This window comes from Teleopsis dalmanni, chromosome 2 (assembly GCF_002237135.1).
Source record: "Teleopsis dalmanni isolate 2A chromosome 2, ASM223713v2, whole genome shotgun sequence".
Taxonomy (NCBI): Eukaryota; Metazoa; Arthropoda; class Insecta; order Diptera; family Diopsidae; genus Teleopsis; species Teleopsis dalmanni.
Window position 1 is genome coordinate 206,094,967 of NC_051847.1, and position 23,282 is coordinate 206,118,248.

The 23,282-nt window shown below is 29.2% G+C and overlaps 1 protein-coding gene across 1 annotated transcript in view; it reads right to left on the reverse strand.

Moving 5' to 3' along the window:
- LOC119673899 overlaps positions 1 to 20,604 on the reverse strand; it is a 98,926-nt gene extending 78,322 nt beyond the window's left edge. Inside the window, exon 1 of the mRNA XM_038085005.1 lies at positions 20,358 to 20,604. The gene's annotated coding sequence lies outside the window, so the exon portion shown is untranslated. The remainder of the gene's footprint in view (positions 1 to 20,357) is intronic.
- Between the last annotated feature and the right edge of the window lie 2,678 nt (positions 20,605 to 23,282).

A 23,282-nucleotide genomic window follows, 5' to 3' on the forward strand; every position in this document is an offset into this window, starting at 1 on the left:
TAGAGAGAACTTAATTTAATAGTAATTTAGATTTATTAGCAAAATATAAATTTAGTAATTTATCACTGTAAAATCTCCTACCGCTGCTGTGTATACTATATAAACCAGTTGAATAATATATAACGACATACAATATATTAATTTAAATTTTAATATGTATAAAACATTCTTTTTTAGTTTTTCGTTTAAAATTTTTATTTAAAGCCTAATTACTACTAATTAACTGCTTTTATCATTTTATTGATAGTAATGCTCATAACTTAATTTCTCACATAAGTAACTAAAGAAGTATAAAAACCCACCTCTGCTTTCCTTTCATAATATCTATAAATATTCATTCATTTTAAAAAGAAAACACAAAAAATAATATATAAAAATTAAATATTTAAATCAAATTAATTAAAAGCTTAAAAGAGCCCATATAAATACCCAAGATAATAATTAATTAATTATCTGATGTTGTAATATCTGTAAATTGTATTTAAGTTTCCCAATTTAGTACAAATTATGCAAAACTATCACAAGCTATAAAGATAAAGAACCGAAAGAGATACAACCGCACAAATATTTGGAAAAATTATTTCTTCGCGTAGGTATTCTACCGCACCATCACAATTTCCTATGGTTCCCCTCATTTGTCATATATTTCATTCGGCAGCAAGAAACCGCATTGCACATGGATGGATGCGGTAAATGCGCCGTACCGGGCCTTGGCTTCATTGGCGTTTGGGCAATTGAGTGGCACACAAAGTCAATAGCACATTACTGCTGCATCCATACAGCCCGAATTCACCATTCAACCACAGACCGAAATAAAATTTTCTTTCTGATATATTTTTTTTTGTGAAATTCATTTTATTTATATGCCTATTTTGCATTGAGGAAGAGAGCACAGATATTTTATTTTTTTTTTTCTATTTCACACTAAAACTCTTTTCAGCGTGTTTGTGTAAATAATTTGAAGATACAAATGAGTTTGTGCAGTCGGCATTTTTGACTTTCAGACAAAAAGAAAAATTAGTTTAGGTTAATCGGATTTCATGCAATCTTCATTTGACTGAATACACAAAAAGCCTCTAGATTCTAAGTAACGTTTCACTTGATTAGATCTTTTGGTTAACAAATAAATTAGTGATATTCAGACAAATATATAAAACAAAAACATCAGTAAACTCAGTAAAACAGTAAAACAGCAAACTCTATATGGCAGACCCAAGGATATCGATACAATGTTAAATTTTTTTATACGAGATAAGAAGAAAGAAGTATGGTTGGATTGGACACACACCTGCACTTACTTGAAACGTCCAGGGGTCTAGATGCAGACGCAGACCAGCAATGACCTGACCTGGAGGACAGTTCAGCAGGAGACGGGGGAAACGTTTAATGAGTTGAGAGCAACAACACAAAATAGAAACCAGTGAAAAACTTTTGTAGACACTTTAAGCTCTTAATAGAGTATGGAAATAAAAATAATAATACATGATTTATATGCTCTCCGACGTCAAATACACTAGGTTCTAATACCATTTATTCACGTTAGGGTGGCAAAGACAAAAAAAAATTATTATCATTATTATCGTTACAATTATTATCAGGGCACATTATTCAGATATTAGATATCATAATGGCTTATAAATAAATAAAATATTCTGTATAAATATTCACTTTCTTTTAGTCTACTTATCTAGAACTACTAGCATAATTTTAAAAGTTTCTTTACATTGGGAAAACAGAACCTTATTTTTTTTTTTTTAATTTTGAACCTTATTTTTTTTATTTACTAAATTGACTCTTCAACCCGTATTTATTTTTTGATCTGACTCCTCCACAGACGTGTCTGGTTCATGTGTGGCTTTTTCCAGTCTCATGTAATGTAAGTCTCATGTTGATTAGTAGTTCCTTAATGTGGTCACTCCTCTGGAAAAGTAATCTGTCTTCCTCTATGTTTTCTTTCTTCAACTATCGTTGAAACAACTTTCTCGCTAAGGCATTGTTTGGATGTTGGATCGCTGAACAACATTAATATCGTGATAAAACTCGTATAGGCGGTGGTTAGTTCGAGTGCGGGAGTCGTCATGAATTCGTGGAGAACCAAAGAGATATAAAAAGAACATTCCTCGAACATACCCAGTACTACTTGATTATTCTGTAATAGTGACGATCTTCCTGCGTGAAACAGATGTAATTGTGGAATGAGCGATCCCTAAAGCTATAGGTTATTGAGCCGATAGTAGCACTTATTGTCAATAGTATTTTTTGCCTTATCTTCAGACTAACATCTGTGTTTTAAATTACGATAGTATAAAGATAGGTGAGATTCTATATAGCTTAGAAACCTTAATAGTCCACAACCAGCTCGGCATTCGAGTGACAAAAATTCTTGCCAATAGTCGACATAAAGAACTTACTGATTGATATAAGATATTATTCGCATAGATTTATCGATTATATCGAATGATATTTTTCATTTATAATACAAGAAAATATATATAATATACAATACGAGAAGGTATATCACAAGTTGATGCAACTACGTTTAAAGTGTAGCATCTAAAAGGCCAAAAATAAATATTCAAAGATACTTCAAAATTGTTTGCACTTCGACATGAAAAAAGTAAATCTGAAACTGAGGCGGTCAGTGCCTTTTTGACTTTTTGGATGAAACGATTATTAAGACTTTTTTGTTTTTGGTCCCGTTGCATACTCAAGAGAAAAAAAATATATATTTGGAGCATCTTTGCTTTATTTTAAAGTTTCAGCTGTCGCCAATTATGCAAATTTCTGTTGTGAAAGAAAATATAAAAAATATTGAAGTACGAGTATGCAAAACAGCTCTTGTAAATTTTGTTTTTTTTACAAAACTTTAAGAGTAATCATTGCACTAAGAGGTCTTTGAGAGCAAAGAATAATTTTGTTTTTATACTTAATTTTAATAAGGTAAAAGCAAACCTTATGCATTTGTAAAGCTTGTCTAAAGTTTTTTTTTTCGTTTATATAATGAAATCGATATTAATTATGCTCAAAACTTAAAAAAGAAAATAGATGCTATTTGATTATAACTTTGTTATAAGTACCATACATATATACACACTATATAGGTGCTCGCACTGCAAGTTCTTTGATTTATACAAATACTTAGCGCTTTCATAATAATGAAGAGAGTACTACTTAATGTTAACGAACGCCTTAACTAATGTCACAATCAAAAGAGGGTGCAGTTAAGACTCCTCCTGCAGTTAAGATTTGCTCTTTGAGATTTTCTCGTTTCAATACTTTTGGCTCTTGAAATGTGTTGATTTATTCTTAATCAGAAATCTTTATTTTGTAGGTATATAGTTTTGTTTAACTGTGTAGCAAAATATTGGTGGATAATTTTTACTATTCAGTCCAGCATGTTAGATATTCAAATATTCATCCAATCTATATCCAAAACTGTTACCTACTCTTTCAATTGTGAATATTTTAATGGAGTGTTTCATGATGTTCAACCGCAATCTAAAGCACACACACTAAAGTTCAAGACACAAAGATCCAGTGGATTTCTTCTCGCATTTCGCGGAAAAAAAGTGTTCTTCCACCAAGACACAAGCATGGGTGTAAATATCACTATGACAAAAATTCCTAAATTGTCCTACAAACTTCAGTTTAAACTTTTTTAAACAATATTCTGTTTCAGAACCTGACAAACCGACTCCACAATAAGAGATTTAGGTCAAATAAAAAGGCTATTACTAAAACAAACGTCTATTTTAAGGACCTTAAGGAAATCTATTACCTGGAAGACATACGAATATTGAAAAAATGTTGTAGTAAATGTAATGAACTAAGAGGAGATTATGCTGAGAATTAAAATGCTTTACTGTTGAAAAAGATGATTTACTTAAAAAGTTACATAAAGAGGTTTTCGAACAGAAGTGTAACAACAACAAAAATTTATTTTTTAAATAATTTTAATTAATTGAATTTTTGGCTGACCATACAGCTGTTTCGAGTATTGCCAAATACCCTTCATCAGTGGTCTTGGAAATAATTCTTATATTTAATTATTAGTAAATAATTATTTTTGAGACTGCAACTACCAGGAATCGAACTCGGGTCCTGTCAAATATGAAGCTCAGAATCAGCGCACCTTAACCAACTGATCCAAAGCCGTACTTGACTTTTTATGTTCGCATATTTTGCTGGAGTTAAAAAGTTACGAAATTATCAAACTACCCTCGTATATATGAGTACATAAAGAATTGATTTAAATTCAATTTTATTGTTTATTTATACAGTATTTCTAATCACTAGTCAAATTGACATATATTTCTCTTCACACATATACCTATTATCATTTAGAGCATAAGTGACATACTTTTATATTAAAAACTATTTACATTGACATATATATATATGTTATATATAAATATATATATACTTTTCCGAGGACTTTGTAGTGTGTATGCATATTACTACTGCGTATAAAAGTAAAAATAAAAATATAATACAATATATAAAAACAAAGAAATATGTACATTCGAACTTATATATTTCACAGATAAATATCTTGTCTATTTTGATGTATGTATATTCAATGCCATTTAAAATCGAATATAAAATATGGTGCTTTATCTGATTTTCTCTTATCGTTTTCCTGACAAAAATAATGTCCTTTTTATTATTATTTTTGTTTATTCCTTTAACAAGTTGGAAAAAGGTGTGTTCTCTTCAGAGACAATAATAAATATTTTTGTTTTTTTTTTTTTTTTCATTTTCTACGTTTAACATTTAACATTTTTATATATCTTTTTGTTTTTATTTTTTCACAAATTTTTTTTTTTAAGCTCTCTCTTTGAAAAATTGAATCATAAAGATTTTTTGCGTTGGCATTTATTTTTCAAGGAAATGCGCAATTTTTATGTTCAGTGCCTAAAGGGCGTAAGAAATTTATAAAGAACATCATAAAAAGCGCATTAAGGAAGTGTGAATTTTAAGATAAAAAGAGTAGGGCAATGCAGTATGACGGTCACATTGGGTAAGGTATTTTCAAGAACGTACCTTCCCAATTAAGTGGCCAGATGTGGAACGGTTGATTTAGTATATTTTTTAGTAACCGTACAGACTGATACCTGACATTAAAAGGTTTTCTTTTTCCTTTGTTACAAACCACTGGTGATGAATTCAGTTAAGAGTACCACAAAAAAAATGTAAAATATGGTTTATTTTTTACTATATAAGTAAGTTGGGACTTATAGTGATAGTTTCTTTAAAATTTGAATATTTTATAACTACAAACATTTCCATTATTATTTAAATTGAACGAGTAAAGAAAAAAATCCTTTATTCTCTGACAATTCGTTTGTCCGTAGATTCCATTAATACATATTTGCACATTTGTAGCTAAAAAGTTTTACTTAGAATTATTTATTCTATCCATGCCAATACAGTAACTCCTTTACCAATTTTAGGAGCTTGCTGACCTGCTCCTAATACCCTTTTATGTGCCAGCAAAATTGAGTTGACATTTTCTGTGTGATACAATGAATGATACAAAGTTTCATGTCAGAGAAATACAAAAAAATTGTTTTCTTGCAATGGAGTTGAGTTTTGTTTACAGTGGAACTAAAAGCTAAAAATTTGTGTAAATTTGTTTTACGTAAAAAAAAAATTTTACAGGTTTTTTTAAAGTAGATTGTAAGATAAATGACTTTAATAAGTCAAACCCTTTTAAATAATTTCATAAATATAATACATGATATTTATATAGAATCTATTTCTTATTTCAAGTTAGACAATATTATTTATTAATGAAGTTTTATGTGAATATTTTTCTATGTACACCAATATTTTTGCGGAATAATATAACAAAATGAACTTCCAGGGCAGTCTCTACGAAGGATCAACCTCAAGGTCAAGTTAAACTAACCATCACTTATCAAAAATAAAAACAGATCCAAGTGCTATATATAATCCTTACTACAACATAGCTGAGGCACTAATGCTGAATATTCTTTATCATTATCGTCTAAAACAGATGGGTTCTCTGAGAAAAATAGATTGCGGCACTATTTAAAAGAGAATGAATGAGTCCTAACAATGTGACTGTGTGGTTTTAAACTGTGCCAGAAAGAGATTACTTCGATGGCAGTTTTTATCTGCATATAATATTAGGATGTCCTGAAAAGCTTACATTTTGGTTTTCATTCAAAGTGTGAAATACATATTCTGTTTAGTAAAAGTTAGCAGTTAGCAGCACAACAATCAGAAGTACGACACGTGTTCAGAAAAGGAAGGCAATCTGTCATAAGAGAAGATTTCATGTTGTTGAGATGCTAGCTTAGACGAAACTGATGCTTAAGGCAACAAATTTGTAATATCAGATTGAAAGGTTTATAGAAAATTAGGTAACCTCGATCCTTCTCTTCATGATTCCTTAAAATGCTTACTAGCGATGTTTTTCAATGAACAATAAAAATTATAATTGTAGACCAGTTTATTCCAAAATAAGGCTCTGGTTCTCAGAATTATATAACTTAACTGGCTGTCGACATCTCATCTATAGCTCTATTTCGAGCTGTTCGAATATGATTTTGGCTCTTTTATATTGCAACACAGAAGTAGTAATTACCAATATTGTTAGTTACTGTATATAGAACTAAATCACTTGTGTGTTGCAAAACGCACTATATCCACTGTATCGCGTCCGTTGTTTTATTTGTTTTTTTTTTGTGTAAGCTGTCATGTGCCTAGCATTGGTAAATTTTTGCTTCTTTGTACTTGTATTTGAAGTGCTTGTCCAACCGGCTGACTACCTGAGTTATTGTAAACGCAGTCATGCAGGTGACAATTTTGTAATGTCTTCTTCTATTACTCGTATTATGGCAGTAACAAAAGTATGGTAACAGATAAATAATATGTACGAGTATTTGAAAATAAGAACAATAAAATAATATTTATTTCTGAGCCAAAAAGGAGTTAAGGATTTCGTATTGTTACTTGTAAGTGCGCATTCAAGCACTTCGTCCGACGACTACTTCAAGTGGTTTTAAGCATTCGCAATTTGTTGAACAAAGTGTGTGTTTGGTGGTGACATCGTTGACAATAAATAAAATGTGACCCTAGGTAAATATTGAACAATTAATGTGTACTTACCACCGACATGTTGTGAATGAAATTCTTGAATTCTTACCGGTGTGAAGCTAATTGCCTACTCAAAGCACCGTTTTTATGGTAATTTTTTATGATGGCGCTTATTTGACGTGTTTTAATGTTGTTTTGCGGTAGGGAATTTTCAGACTTGCATGTATTTTGGTTATTATCCTTGAATTTTATTTCTTTTTTAGTATTATGTAAGTCATTTATTTATAATACAATACTTCCTTTCAGGTTTTTAATCACCTATTTAGCATTTTAATGTTTTAATCTATAGGGTGTAATATTGGAGGAATATGTTAGATTACACATAATATAGAAATCAATATAAATATATTCTATATAATAGTCGGAATGTTGTCTTTCAGAGTTGTAAAAAAAACAGCATTAAGTTTGGTTGAAACAAATTGGCATCACTTTTAAAATATGTCAAATGCTTTTTTCTTTGACATATGTTTTTTGTTGTGTTGTGTACAATATGCAATATAAATAAACATAATTACTTATTCTAAATAAAAGAAAACAAAATGTATATTAAAAGGTAATGGTAAGCATTTCTATCTTATATATTTAAACTCTCCGAAGACTCTTCAAAGTGCCATGGTACATTCGCACGAATGACATGCTAAGAGACCTTAGAATAGTTCCGGTCAAAAAATACATAAGGGAAAGAGCCCTGAAGCTATATGTGAATACCGATAGGCTGCCCTACTTAGCACTATCTAATCTTAGAGTTTTCACTAACCGCACAAGGCGGTACGCAGATCTTAGATCAGTCATTGATCACGAAGCTTATGAGAAGCTTATTAGTCAGTGAGATGGGTGGAACTCTGCAGAAACCCTCCAGCTATCAAAGAGTAAAAGTGCCCAGATGTACTAACTCGGAAAACGCTCAACATAACATAAAAAATTAATTAATCTAAATAAAAGAAAACAAAATGAATAATAGAAGAGTAATGGTAAATATTTATGGTATAGTTTTGATACAAGGGTCACTATTTATATTTTCAGCCTAATAATGAAAAAATACTAACTCAACAAATTGCTTTACTGTTTTTTGCAGTATTCTCCTTTATGATTAATACACTGTAACATGCGTATACGACTATCCATGATTCGTCGTCTGTTACAATGTTATACTTGTATACGTCTTTTGAAGCACCGACATTGCACTTCGAGAGATTTGTCAAATGATGGTGGATCCAAGGAGAAGAAACCTTTCTCATGGCTAAATGATTTTATGTATTCTACATATATTCTATATATATATCTCAGTCTTACAGTATGTCCCATGACGATCTTGCATTACTTGCACAAGAACAGATTTTGGACGACCTTCACGAATTTTGTCATTGAGCGAACATTGGCCACGATTAAAATTATTGTACCAGCGTTTTGTAGTGGCAATAGATGGAGCTTCATCGCCAAATAAGGAAGTATGTTGATCGTAGCACTCTTGTTTTGTCTGATGTCCACGTCAAAAGTCATAATAAATCATCATACGAAAATGTTCTTGCGTTAATTCCATTCTTTTGCGATTATTTAATTTACAAGTCACTGTAAATAACAGAAATAACGTTCTTTTGACAAAAAGTCTAAGGTAATGTCAAACTTTCTTATAGAAACATCAGATGAGAGCTGACAACAAACATTGTTGCCAAGTCTCAAAATAAAAATAGTGACCCTCGTTTATTGCAATTTGTTATTATTTTTGCTCAGATGATTTTAACAAATAACTGGAATTTCGCAACATATTTCCAGTGAAAATTCACAATAGAGTGATTTATGAATTTTAACTGACCTAACTCTGAAGATTTTAAGAGCATTGTTGTTGCTTCACATGTTTTCTTTGGTAAGTTGTGATTATTTTTTTTGTTACTCTGAAAGAAAAAATTACGGCTAATAAAGAAATGAAGATAACATTTTAGTGAACGTAATTTTTTAGATAAATTAATTTGAAGTAAAAGCAGCTGAGATGGCATATCGTGACGTCAGTTGATACTAACAAATTTTAGGGTTTCTCAAAAACTTAAGTAATTTACAGTCACACGTCGTGGTGATTTGAAAATTACATTAATTTATATATTTTTACCTTAATTGCCGCAAACAATTTCTGTGGTTAAATTTTGCACGTTCTATCGGTTTCCTTTTTTTATTTTATACATTATTTTTATGTTGCGGTCAGTAATTTAAAAAAAAATTAACTGAAAGCAATTAAAACTTGTAACTAGCAGAACGAAATTTTCTAGCTGCACTATTTTTGCAGCGAACATTTATTATTATGCTCATTTTCTTCTTTTGTTTGTGGTTAGTATGATTTCAGGATACACTTTAATGGAAAAATAATAGCTTCCTTCAGAAGACTGTAAAAAGGCAGCTGAAAGCTATGTTAAGCAGAACTCTCTTCCTTCATCTACACTCTGTTGCCGCTGTTAGCCATAAAATTTATAAATTAAATTTCAAAGTAAAATTATTTTTCAACAAACTTAATTGAACCAAGAAAAGTAATAACAAAGAAAAACTCATGAACAATTTTTATAAGAAAATTCATTTATCCTACTTTTCCAGGATGCCAGTTTTATTGCAATTACTATGTTATATTTGCCGTTCATATATATGTAATGAAAATGTAATAAAAATAGAAAAATCATCATTTTAACTAAAATTTAATTTAAATAGGAAATAAATAATTATTTTATTTATTATAATATCAGCAAAATATTTTTTTTATTATATGAAATGTTATATGAAGATATAGATATCCTAATTCCATATCATTCAAAGTTCATTCATTTATGTTGAAACTAGTTGAGTCAGTGCACTTGAGTACTTTTACCCCTATTACTTATGGTGGGACATTGGGACAGCACACCGTCCAACAAGTGGCCCCACTTGTGAATGATTAGCCGAAGTAGACCACGAAACTACTTGGGTTCTTTTTCGTCTTTCTATTCTCGGATGTCGTTATCGCGTTAAAGCTAGAATGGCTTCCGTTCGCATAACTACAATGGAAGCAGCTCATTCAGTTTGAGGTTACCTGCCAAGTCATCACGAACCCAATGGTGTCCCAAGACAGTTTTCCTCCTACTTGTCATTGGTGGACATTGGCACAATATATGCACTGCTGACTCCTTTTCTTCTAGACATAGTCTGCAAGTGTCTTTCTCACCAAGAGTTATCTTTTTGAAGTTGCCATGTCCAGTAATTAGTGAGATCAGGCAGCTTAGGGTGCTCCGCGGATAGCTAAGCACTTTTATCGCTTCCCTGACCCACGGTTTCGGCAACATGAGTTTGGTCTGTCTACAAGTGCTCAACTCTCTCTATCTATAGAGATGATTATCTCTATTATCATAACTGCGAGGTTTCGTTAAAACCCCTCTCTACGTCTTGACTGGATTATTGTTTATCACAGATCTGCTTTGACCACAGATCTGCTTACCATCCCGAGGAGCCTGTAACCATTCTGAGATTCGATAACGCGGTGTTGGCAACTCTGTCAGAGCTCTATCCTTTATGTATCTTTTAATCGGATGAATCTTAAGGTCCCTAAGGATGTCATTCATCCTAATGTAGCATGGTACCTTCAAAAGTCTTTTCAGAGCCTGGTTTTGTGCAATTTCTAGCTGGCGAATAGTAGTGTTTCAGGCTTTGCTAAACGTTACACATCCATATAGAAGTGACGGACGAATTATTTGGTTATATGTTATATCCAAATAATATAAAGATATAATAATAATGTAATATGAAGATATTACACGAAGAATACATGAGTTAGTATGTGGATGGGTAATAGTTGAGTGAGAGTGGATTGAGGATTTAAATTAAAATCAGTCTGAGTCAAGACGGAAAAACTTGGCCACTTCAAATTGGGTAAATATTATTGTGGTGGAATCCCAACTTTCATTTGAATTTAAAAAAGGACGCACAAAATCCTTTGGATTCTTTCTAATATACCTTCTATAGATGTTGTATTGTAAGCGAATGAGGCATCCATTTTGCTTAGTTATTACAAGAGTAACGAAGTTTTGGTTGCACTAATAACAAATAGATGGCGTTTCGATAACTTATTGAACAACCTAGTATTAGAGTAGTTTGTACTTGATTGAAACAAATACGTTAAAAGTTTTTTGAATTATTTTTGTACTATTCTAATTAAACACATATAGAGCTTTACTACGCATGAAAAATCTTCTCTTTTTTTAATAGTGCAGATTTCAATTTCTAGTATATGCAAAAAGTTGGGAAAGTAAACCAAACCACTTAAAATTCAAAAGCAATTCAAAGTTAAAAACTTTACGCAAACAAATTTGTTTTTCGGTTATTTAATTTAATTTGAGTTAAGTTGCAGAAGGATGCACTTTGAGGCATAATCAAGCAGAACCTTGCTGTAGAATAGAAGAAAATGGGTGAACCAACGACTGACTGACTCAATGACTTGAGCAGAATTAATAAAATTTTGATAAAACTTTTGAAACTTTTATTAAATCAAAAAATCAATCAAGAATTTAAAACGATTAAAACGCTGTCGAAGATGCAATTTCTCCAAGTGCTAAGCTACAGATTTTGAGAATTTAAGAGAGTTTTCATAGAATTAAACTTTTTGAAATGTTTTAATTGCTGAAAATGAGTTATGCGAACCTCTTGATTATAAATTTTGATATGCTAAATTTAGACAGTGCAATGAACCATTTGCAAATGATTTCTGTTCACAGTGTAAATTGTATAAAATATTTTAAAAATGAAAAGAAGATGTTTAAAAGTTGAATAATTGGTGATATTTTATGGTTCCTAACAAAAGAAGAATGTTACAGTAATGAGAAAGCAGCATGAATTTATTAAGAACACTCGACAATACTCAACATGTGGACAGACAAACAGAGATTTTGTTACATTTGTGTATCTTCTTGCTGACTGGTTCGACTGTCTGATTTGTTCTTGTACTCCTAACTATGCGATGTTGAAAGTTTGCAGACAAATTCATTTTATTTTGATATTAAAAATAAATTTTTGGAAACAATAGCATAACTAGACTTTCAGACTATCATATAAAAACAATAACAACGCAGACAACTCCAGTGGCAACCACTTCTTCCACTTCCACTTCTCATTCGAGTAGCATCAATGGTTTGGCTCTGATTCATTCTGAATTCTTCGAAACGATATGAATGAATTGCTTTTTCAGCTATTTTAACTCGGTTTATGTATATTGCAGATTTGTTGAATAAATTTACTTTGCCTTATTGCTATGGTAAGTAAAGTAATCAAAAATAGTGCGGTAGTAATTATTATTCGTATTTGCAAAAGAATTTATTTATTAGTAAAAATAAATAATAAATTCAGAAGTATATTAGAATAATTACAATGACTACAGGCGCTGTGGTCTACAAATATGATTTCTATAATTAATTATAAACATAGCATATCGGTGGTATACATGAGAAACGTAACAAAATAACGCAACATAATAAGCTCATAATCAGCTATTTTACGGCTTATTTGTTTATTGAGTAGATGATTTGTTTATAAAAAAGTGCTGTTAAGTAGCATAAAAACGTAAGAAAACTAAGAACGAATCATCAAAAAAATTGGAAAATAACAAAGTGTTACTTTGCATTGATAAGTAGCACATAAAGTTTTGTGAACTAGTAATGAGTCATTATAAAAATTACAAAATAAGGTGTTACTGAATGGTCTGCAAAAAAAAAAATGATTGATAAGTAGCATACAAGAGGAAATAAATTAATAATGATTTATTATAAGACTCAAAGTCAGGTTCTCTGAAGACTCTTCAAAGTGCCATGGTACATCCACACAAATGACATGCTAAGTGACCTGAAAATAGACCCGGTCAAAAAGTACATAAGGGACGGAGCACTGAAGATATTCGAAAAAACCGACAAGCTGTCCTACGTAGCACTATCTAATCTCAGAGTAATCACTAACCAGACGGGCGGTATGCAAATCATAGATCAGTCATTGAATAATTATGAAGCTTATGAGGAATACACAAATTAATCTGTGACATTGGTGGGACTCTGCAGAAACCTTCCAGCTATCACAGAGTAAAAGTGCCCAGATGCACTAACTCGAAAAAGTCTCAACATGAACATTATAAGAAAGTGATATTGAATAGTCTGTAGAAAAAGTGTTGGCAATCTGTAATCTTAAAGAGGAAAACTTATAAGGATTCGTCGTAAAACTTAGGGCATAAAAAGTGTTATGAATATATGTTGTCGCTCACACATAGATAACTCACCAACTCAGATATTTTCTTTTAATATTCTGCATACGGAAAAACTTCCTATTGAGTTGTTTCATATATATTTCCCGAATTTTTGTATTTTTTAACATTATAGATTGATACTCCTAAAAAGTATCAATGCTTATTCTGATTATCTTACTTTCTCACTCCTAAGATAAATTTAAAACCCAAATATTATTTCTTTTTCATAAAAAAATAAATATAATAAATATCATCTCTTGATTAATGGAATGTGATGTTTGACTTTTATAGATCAATAGTTGAAATCTATATATGTGAAATGATATTCTTTACAAATTAGATAATTCCTTAAAAATTTATTATATTGAATGATACTGAAGTATACAATTAAAGTATCATTAATTCCGTTTCCTAGAATATTGGCCAATTTTATGCAACTCAATGACTCTTTATTGAATTAAAAGAAAAATATTTCTATGACCCTTTCTTTTTAATGAAAAAAATTAATTTAAATAATAAAATTTTTAATTTAACTTTTTATTTATTTTTCGCAAGCTAACAAACTTCACCGCACCTAATTTCACATTTTCCACTGAAAACATTTCTACAAGTTTAGACCGACCAAAAATTAGTTTTGCCTTTGTGATTGTAGCTCCTCCACTCTACTCAAATCCACGCCACTTGCTCTGTTATTGTTACATTGTCGGGTACTCCATCATATTTTCATCTGTATGTAGGCATATAAATATGTATATATATTATAATAATATATAGAAGTATATGACGGCATAGCCATGAACCAGTACTAAATTGTTATGTTCATTTTAAATCGTTGCTCTTAGGGTTTGCCTGAGATTGTTCGACTTGGTTGTGATTGAAGCAAATTGCTTTACATTAATAAGGTGTGTGACATAGAAATTTTTAAATAATTAGTAACTATTTTTTATAAGATAATAGGTAATTAAAATTATTATAGGACTGCCACATATGATTTTTTAAGATATCCTTAAGGATATCTAAAAAATGTATAGTGAATGAATGAATAATGGTGACTATAAATAGTTACGAATAAATAATTATTATTTTTATTTGCTATTATTTTTTTTAATTAATCTGTTTTCTGTTACTTAATGTTGTTTAAAAAATATGTTTTTTTTACAAAACTTATAGTAATATCAAAGAAAATTGGATACGAAAAAAGAAAAAAATATAAAAGCTCATTTCTAAACTTTTGAATTAAAAAGTAATTTAGCCTAAAAGTTTATTTGTATTCTTGATTTAATATATAACAAGTATTTGATATTTATAAATTTTACATAAATTACTTCGGGCAGAAAGCCTCTACTTCAACCATACCTAACTTATATACTCATATTACTAACTGGAAAGGTAGTATGAACCGGTTAGGTTTGATGCGATCTACTATATTTAATTGAATACAAAAACATAATTGCGTTTTCTGAAACTTAAATTAATGAAAAAATATTAAATATTTTTTTATGTAGATGTCCTATCCTTATATACGGTTTTTTCTTAATGATCAAGAAATGTTTCGTCTCAAACCTGTTAAATGACTTTCGGTGACGAGACTTTGTATGCTTAGACACGTTGGTCAAAACAGTGTTGCTCAGTATTCAATGCAGAATTTATGCCTTTTGGGAGGATATATGAATATTTTTCCATATCCATAAAAAATAATAACTTTTTAGTACAACCAAAAAGTAACAAAATAGTATGAAAAAACAATCAAGTTGATATCAATTTGGACAACTCACAGTAATACAGTATTGTACAGTATAAAATTATGCTATACTAAGTAGTTTTAAAGAATAATACTATGTTCAGACACACCTTAATTTCACTAAAAACATAATTTCATCTTCGTTTCAGCGAAATTAAGTTGTTTTTTTCCACATAAAATTCAGTTTTAAGGTTGGAACGAAATTAAGGAAAATTGCCTTAATTTCGTTGAAACGAAGAGTAAAATTACAGAACATTTCAAATGCAACTATGCGTAAGAAAAATTTTAAGCAAAAGATAATGTTGAGATAACGAATAAGTAACATTTTTTTTATATAATTGTCAATGATTAATTGTCATTTAATAAAACAGGAAAAATATTTTGAAAGTAGTGCAAATTTTTAAATTTGAATATAGAGAAAAAAAACTGTAACTGTTAATTAATTTAAAATAGAGTGAAAAATAATAATTCACATACCTGAAAGCTAATAAAACTACTAAATCCCATACTTTATAGTTATAATACTCAACTTTTAAAATTTCCTAGATACATATGGTCTTTGGAACATGTAATTTTTAACATTCGAATTGTAAACAAAAAACATATGATTTCAACTAAATTAAGAAAATCATGCTTTTTGTTTACAACTCGAATGTTAAAAATTAAATGCTCCAAACACCATTTGTGTCTGAGAAATTTTAAAAGTTGAGTATTATAACTATAAAGGATGGGATTCAGTCGTTTTATTAGCTTTAGTAGATTTCAGGTATGTGAATTATCATTTTTTACTCTATTTTAAATTATTAATTTCAATTAACTTAATTTCATTTTTACGAAATTAAGGAAATTTGGCTGTCTGAACATAGTATAAATAAAACTTTTATATAAAATTAAATAAAACTATTACTATAATAATTTGTTATCGGGCTAATTGGTCAAATTTGAATATAAATAAAATGACACTAATTTATTATTTATATTTAAAAATCGTTTATACTATATATAAACTATATATAAACGATTTTTAAATATAAATAATAAATTAGTGTCATTTTATTTATATTCAAATTTGACCAATTAGCCCGATAACAAATTATTATAAAAATAATTTTTGGTCACAAATAAAAGTATTTAATATTTATAAAACAATTACATTATAAAACTGTTATATCTATAATATTAGACATATATGTTTTCTTATATATATTCAAATATATTAATTCTTTTAATTATCTCAATTCTATCTTTTTTGTTTAATTTATTTTTGTATTGAAGTCTGAAATATCGATATTTAAACTATTTATTTGATGTAATGTCAGACATTTTTAAAATTTAAGTATAACTATTTTTCCATTTATCAAGCAAATTACAATGATATATCGTGTGAACAGGTATTTCATAGCTGTCACTTTACAAATTTTTGACAGCTGCTATTAAAAACAAAACTCTCGTGTGTATAGCGTGTATTACTGATATTATCATTACTAAAAATATCTATAACTGGTACCTTAGCAACCTTAACATAGAAATTCATTTTTTTATTATTATTTTTCACATTTCATTTCTGTTTTCACATTTGCTTGCACTCAACGTGCATGAGGAGTACCAGACACAGCCGGCTGTGTCTCACCGCTCACCGCTTACCGCTAAACATACAAGCCTGTGAGAAGCTCACTTCATAAACTTCACTATTTTTATATTAATTTTTATTTTTATTTTTACTTTTTTTTTCTTTAATTTCACTGTAGTAAGTTTTTTACTATAAGTACACACACAGTGGAATAGAAATTCAAAAAAAAAAAAAAAATAAAATAAAATAAAAATCAATAAAAAAATGTTGGAAAAAAAAAACACGAACATAGTGAAGGTAGTACCTACTATATTACTACTCGGAGTGCACCTAAAGCTTTAAGTACACATTACCAGCAGCTCGTAAATATCGTAGACCTTTTCTTTCATTTCTTCGAATGTTTACGTTACTTCCACATTGTCAAAAGTCATAAAGTAAAAGGAAAATACTTTAACTACGTACTTATGAGATTGAAAATATGAAAGCCGGCTAATGACTTTTACAGAAATAGAAATTTCTCTCTCCTATAGGTGTACGTATGCCTTCAAATAGAAATAAATTGTCAAGATACTTAGTTGAGCGAATATTGCCTCGGTGTTGATATAACTTATTTAAGTCGGTAATGGCGGGCTTTGCTATGAAAATACTCTATTATGAATAATTTCAATTTATTACCTTTATTACCTTAGTAATGTTTTAATAAGCGAATATGTCGGGGTACTAACTTCTATGAAGAATTTATTTATTTTTCTTTAAGATCTCTGAAGTACTTTTTTTTGGTGGGATTTTATGAGTATTCATTTTTATGCTTTCAACGCCATAAAAGTAAATAATAATAGCAATTTTTCAACATTAAATTCATATACAAGAGTAGATATATGAGCCCACGATTTATTTAGTAAGTAAACAAATCGTAAAATAAATTATATTTTTTAATAACAAAAATAACAGTCTGAAGTATGCATTTGATTTGCAATTGAGCTGTACTTGGTAAAGACTAGGTCAGGTTTTTAGAGAAAATCGTAATTTCTTGTTTTTTATGGATTCAGTCTACAATATTCCAGCAAATTGCGTCTTGCCATTTGTACATATAGGGAAAATTATGCAATGTTATTGATTGACAATGATTTATTAATAACAAAAACAGTTAACAGATTGGAAAACTTTGACTTGACTGGAGCACCAATACCCTTTATTATTACTATTATTTACATGCTCAAAAATATAAATTCAAGAAGTTAATATAAATACTAAAGATTTTCAATTATTTCTATCACGCGCTATAGCTCTTAGTTCACTCAAAGATTTGCCCGACTCTCTGTTAATTGTCCTTCTCCATATAGTTTTTGCTCGACCACTCTTTCTTCTTCCTTGCGAATTCGATACTAGAGCGTCATGATCGATTGAGCTGAAAAGTTTGCATAGAGTGTGGCACAACCAGCCATACTTTCTTTTTTACGATTTGTTATCATTATCTTTCACCCACATAATAACGAATAGCATATTCAAGGACTGCTCCTTGAAGACAGAGAGCAGTTACCCTGCTTAGAGTTAGCTGTTCTTCAATAATCCTAGGGACCTGACTTAAGCTAATATCAAAAAAGTTTTCAAAGTTTTTGCAGAAACGGAATCCAACTAGGAATAAGTTTTTATAAGAATAACTGGATGATTAGTTAATAGCGAGAATGTGAGATCAAAATTTGTGATGAGTATTTCTATTTACGAGAATATTACGATGACAACTTAGACATGTATTTAAAAAAATAGTTATGTTTATATTTATTATTAAGGTCTTAAGGTGCAATTAGTCACCTGTGTATTTGATAGAAACGAAATAAAAAAAGTGGCGAACTTTGTTCGTAACAAATACACAGGTGTGGTTGGTTGTGCGTTTCGCTTTGGCTTAAGATCCCTTAAATTCTTACAGTACATACTAACTAGCTAGCCTTTAAGTCAATGTTAGGTTGAATGTGCTTATGGATAGGCTAATTTAGTTGCTTGTACGCCACATACAACTCTATTGGACCCTAACGATACTATGTGAATCAAGCAGAAGTCTTATAGGAAATGTCAAATAGATATTATAGATAGAAGAGACAGATATAGCAGATAAACATAGAAGAGAATAATATAAAAAAATATTATATGGAAAAATGTCGCAAAGTATTGTGACTAAAGTAAGTCTTCTGTGTTATAGTTACAGTTAGTTATATGTGATTGTTTTATCGAACAAAAGACAATCAGTTCTTGAAATAAACCCAAACAGAATGTCGCACGCTAAGGGTATAGCGTATTCGTATATATATCGAACCAAAAACACTCGGTTTAGTTATAGTCAATCAAACTAAAGACAAGTCCTTCAAATGAACCACAAAACAATGTCCTACTTTAAGGGATTCGTATATTTATTCAGATCAATAACACTCGGTCTAGTTATATGTTTAACCAAAGAGAAGACAATCAGTCTTTTGAATAAAACCCAACAAAATGTTCCTCGTTAAGGGATTCGTTCGTTTTTCGGGACTAATATCATTCGGTCTAGTTACTACTTTCTACTACTAGAACAAAACCGAATTTTCATAAAAAAAAGTGTTCTTCCAGGCATAAGACGAAAATTTATTACCTAATCTGTAATTTGAAAATTCCTTGAGATGGTTTGTTGTACCAGTATTCCTTTAAAATTTTAAATGCCTGGTAACTTACGATTTTAATCAACAATAATACTTGAAAAATTGAAGCTACTGAACAAATTCAAGTATTGGTTTTATTAGTTATTAGCACGTTTGTAAACTAGTCCTATGCTGAACCGATTTTAGAATAGACTCTCCAACTTTTTAGTTAATTTTATAACGAACCGTATTATTGCACTGAATCGCTAAATCATAGCCGAAATAAGCCGGGTTCAACGCGACGTAACTATTACGAACTACATTAGAAATTTATATGGTTCACAGCCATATAACATTATATTTGTTATATTTTATTGTATTATAAAATGGATTAGAAGTTATTTTGGTTTTGTGGAAAATTGTATTTATTAAGTTTTTCTCACGGAATAAACTAAGCACTAAAATATTAAAATAAATTAAATTGCTAAAATAAAATAAAATTTAATGCTTGTTTAATGTATAATAAGTTTGAAAATTATAATTAATATTATAATAATTGTCCCGAATATAGAAAGTTTTATGTGGTAACTCTTGTAAGCGTGGGTCCCATTGGTTTATTTACCAGACTTCTATAGCCACCCCTAGTAACATTGTTCTAGGGTTTAAATATATGAACCCATGTATTACCGGATTTTTAATATTATGATAATTGTCCTGAATATAGATAGTTTTATAGAAAGTTTTATTACTCTTGTACCCTTACAAGCAGTTCTAGTAACATTGTTCTAGGGTTTAAATAAATAAACCCATGTATTATCGGATTTTTGTTTATCTCCAGGATAATATCGTATCATAATACGATATCAAAATAGGTATATCAAAAGCTGTAACCGGCACAACATAAGAAACCTAATTGGAACCAACATAAAAACTATAGGATCGTAAATTCTAATTAGAGTATCTTCCGTAGCGGCTTAGGCCACTATTCTTTTCATGGGAGTGGATCTACACCACTGTCGGTCAATGTCCTTAAAACTAAACTAAACTAAATTTTTAATAATAAAAATGTTCACTTACATTCAAAGACTTCGCCTAACAAAATTCCACGAATTTATTGCTGATGAGCAATGCCTATTTAAGTAAATAAGGCATATTTGTTGTTGTTGTTGTCATTGTTATTGGTGTTGTTGGTTGGCATCATCATATGATATCCACGCGTATTTAATTTTGGTGGTTGTGCATCACCCCACAAAATTTTGAGACACCCTTAAATGCAGAAAGAATTTGCAAAAAATTGTTGTCAAAAGGAGCGAAGGAGAACACTTCTTTTACACACGAGATTGCATTTATTTTATTTTGTAAATCAATTTCTATTTAGAATTTTATTTAAAACACTTTTGAAATGCATTTGCATGCAAGTATTTCGAGCACGAAAACATAAATAAATCACATGTAAATCAAAACTCGGCACGAGACGCTCTTCCACATCGCCTCTGTTTTGTTTTTAGCCACATAAAAACATTAATTTTTAAAGCGCATCCTTGCCTGGCATGTTGCCATCCTGCTTTGACAAGGATACTTTTGAATGTTGCTAAATGCCTGCCGTAGGGATTCTAAGTACGCAACGTAAAAAGAAATTCAAGGGAAAAAAGAATTGATACAACAAAAAAGGCAAAACCACAATAGAAGAATAAAGGAACGTCTGCACTTGAAATTTTTAATTGGCGTAAACACGAAAATAATTTAGAAATTTCTTAATTATATTGCACCGGCCGCATTGAATTTTTTGTTTGACTAATTAATTAAATTTTTTGTTTACATTAATTATTATTATATTCATTAATAAATATAATCAACCCACACAAGCACAACGAACGCGTCCGCACACATACGATCTTAAACAAATTTCACACTGAACTGCATTAACAAGCAGCGAACGCAAGAAAAATGGAATTGTCAAAAATTCAATTCCATTTGTTTCACCAACCATTCACAATAGACTTTCAGATAAGTTTTTATTGGAAAAAAGGTTGACTTCAGTCAATAAGAAATTTTCGACCAATTTTAAACAATATTTTATAATCTCATAATAGAAAATGTGTTTATATTAAGTATATGTAAATAACTAGTATTTTAAAATAAACTAAACTATATATATCATTGATGAGTGGTATATTTTTGATTAACTTATTTATAGTATAGAAACAATTATTTAATATATGAGACAAGTTTAAAAAATGTATTTATTGTTTATTGTAAATCAATAATATATTTGCTTAAAATCTACAAATTTTATTAATACATTTTATTTAATAATAGCATTACAATTATTTGATAAGAATACACGTTAATACTATACCACGTTCCCACTGCAGATTTGGTTGATTACATTGGCATAACTTGAAATAAAGTTTAAGTTAAAAGAGTTTTTATGTATTAGAAAGTTCAGTCAATTTTTTGCAGATGGCATTCAGTTTTGTATTGTTAGCAGAAATTAAATTATTCATGATGGAAAACGTGGAAATTGCAAACAATATTATATATATTTATTTATAAAAAACAAACCTTTTAAAAAATTTTTCCTTCTTATTTGTTTGTTTTTCTATTTACATTTTATTTTATGCGTCAAATATGTTTTATAAACTGCTTATTAAAGGCAATGGGAACATTACTATTACACGTTGATTTGTTAATTAACAACTTTTGTTTCATTTCACAACTTTTGTTATAGCATTTCCAATTAGATTATATTAGAGTTACATAAGAGTTCTTTTTTTCTCAGTGAAAATTTGGTTTTAACACTGTATTATCACAATTATAATAAAATATAATAATGAAGTGTAATGAAATATAATAATATAATTATATATAATGAAAATTTGTAATTACTTCATTAACAAATATATGCAGTATTTATTTATTATTTATTATTTCTTTTATAATATATTATAATACAGATACATAAATTTGACATTGAAAAACTTTATAGTGTGTAGACCATTTTTACAAAATTTAATTATATTACCGTAATCGTTTGTATTATACGTATTTTTAAATAAATATTTAAAAAATTAATTTTTTTGTAGTGTAAATTCTTTGTTGATTATATTGCCAAATGATGTCTATATCCTTACAGCCATCTTTGGCTCCGTCACTAGTGCAGAAAAACAGATTTTTTAACTTAACAAATTCTTAATTTAATAATTATAACATATTTTATAAATTTTTTTTGGAAAAAATATTTAATCATACTATATTAGTATAAAAAAGTTTAAATAATATTAAATAACTTCTAAGTTATATTGTATATTAGTATTGTATATTATTATTCAATAATTATATTGAATCATATTTTATTATGATATATATATATATAGTTTTTTTTATTTCATAGTATCGCACTTTATTATCGAAAAGGTTATCATAAAAAAATAATTTCTCCCGTTTTTCGTTTTCTTAAAAATTGTGAATTGGCACGGTTTTGAACCTTGCTAAACTCACTATATGGATGCAGTCACAATAAATTGTACTAACGCAGAATTTTAAATGGTTGTGTTATATGATGACACTTAGTTATATAGAAATTCTACATTTAATACGGTCATGAATTAGTGAAGTGAAGAATCAGAAACGGTCTTTGTATAGATAAATTTACAATAGCGTAATATTACGATCTTTATATAATATATAAGCAAAGACAATACTTGATCTTAATTAAAGGACTTTTGAGAAAATTATTAAGGCGTTTGCAATTAAATCGATAAATCTGCAATAATAGGTGCGGATTTCATAATCGTTATTGAAGTCTCTAAATTAATGTAAGAATAAATTAAATAAGTAAAAATGATGACTTAAGCATGACTTAAGTGCAACTACAGTGAAATCAGCCTTATGTGTAATTTTTCATACAAAATTCATGCAAAATTCTTATAAAAAGTTATTGATATAAAAAGCTTTTGACGTTTCTAACTGTAAGTATAAATAGATGTGTAGTAAAACTTT